This window comes from Gorilla gorilla, chromosome 3 (assembly GCF_029281585.2).
Source record: "Gorilla gorilla gorilla isolate KB3781 chromosome 3, NHGRI_mGorGor1-v2.1_pri, whole genome shotgun sequence".
In the NCBI taxonomy this organism is placed as follows: domain Eukaryota; kingdom Metazoa; phylum Chordata; class Mammalia; order Primates; family Hominidae; genus Gorilla; species Gorilla gorilla.
Genome location: NC_073227.2, coordinates 69415334 through 69416692, shown reverse-complemented (window position 1 = coordinate 69416692; position 1359 = coordinate 69415334).

Genomic DNA, 1359 nt, shown 5'->3' with positions numbered 1-1359 from the left:
CCAGGAAATGAAGAGTCTGGAAGCCCTGCCCTAAGAGAAACAAATAAAGGAACTTCAAAGAGAAGGAAGTGAGGTACCCTGAGGAGAAGCTGGGATGTCTTAACAACTGCTTTGGGATTTTGAGCTTGCCCTTTTCACTGTGTAGTTTTCCTTGCCCTACTTTCCACGTGTTGAAGTTTTCCTCATTCTCCAAGGTCAGACTGAATACATCTACTGTGTAAAGTTTCTAGAACCTCTTGGGATCCATCTTCCTACTGGCAAACCCCCACAGCACTTGCTACTTATGTTGTAATACCAAGCAATAGTCAGACTTATCTAGGTCAAGTTAAGTAGGGGCTTGAACGCCACACTAAGGGGTTTAAGCTTTAAGCTTGTAGTCATGGGGAGCCACTATGCTTCTGAGGACAGGTGTGACTTACGACTGACGTTTAGGAAGGTATCAAAGGCAGACTGAGAAGCTCTTTCAGGTGTGAAAGGGGGTGGAATTACTCTCTGTTCTTTTTTGTTGTTTTTGTTTTTATTAGCACATGACTATGGGCTAGGCATTCCGCTTGGTTATCCCGCTTCATAGACGTGAGCCCGGTTACTCCGACACACCGTGGTCCCAGGCAGCCTCCCCGTCCTCACCACCTTTTCTTCTGTCATCTGAGGGTAATTCCTCCCCTGCAGTCGTGCTTTCCGGGCTCAGCAATGACCTGCTACCTGCCACGTCTAGGGATCTGTCCCCTCAGTCCTCACGCTCACGCTTTCTGAGTCCATAACCTCCTTCCCGAAACGTTTTCTTCTCACTTCTCCCAAACGGACTGCATTCCCCCTCCGGTAGTTTGAAATTTGGAAGACTTTTTTTTTTTTTTTTTTTTTTTTTTTTACCGCAGACGCTTAAAACGAAGCTTAATTAGTCAAGGACAGCTATGGGTGGAGACTTGAAGAGATCTGAAGGGTATCTTGGAGCGCTTTAGACTTGAGAGGCCGGTGACAATAGCTCTAAAGAGACCCGTCAAAGCCTGCGGATTCTTCTTTTAACAGCTCTATTCTCATGCATGCACGCCAGGGCTGGGGGGAACTTTTGTTGTTTGTTTGTAATAGAAATCGAGAAAGGGAGTGGGGCCCGCCTCTTTTCTGACCTAAGGGCAGGAGTGAGGGGCCGGGAGGATTACGGGCGGCTCCCCCTAGACGCGCCCCCAGGCGAGCTGGAGACTGGGGCACTCCTTGCTTGGTAGAGGGGCGGGGCGCGCCTAGCGGCCACGCGCGCGGGCGTCGGAGGGGGCGTGTCTCGCGGGCGCGCGCGGGCGTCGGAGGGGGCGTGTCCCGCGGGCGGTGGCGGCGGCGGCGGCGGCGGCGCGGACTGGGTGCGCGGCG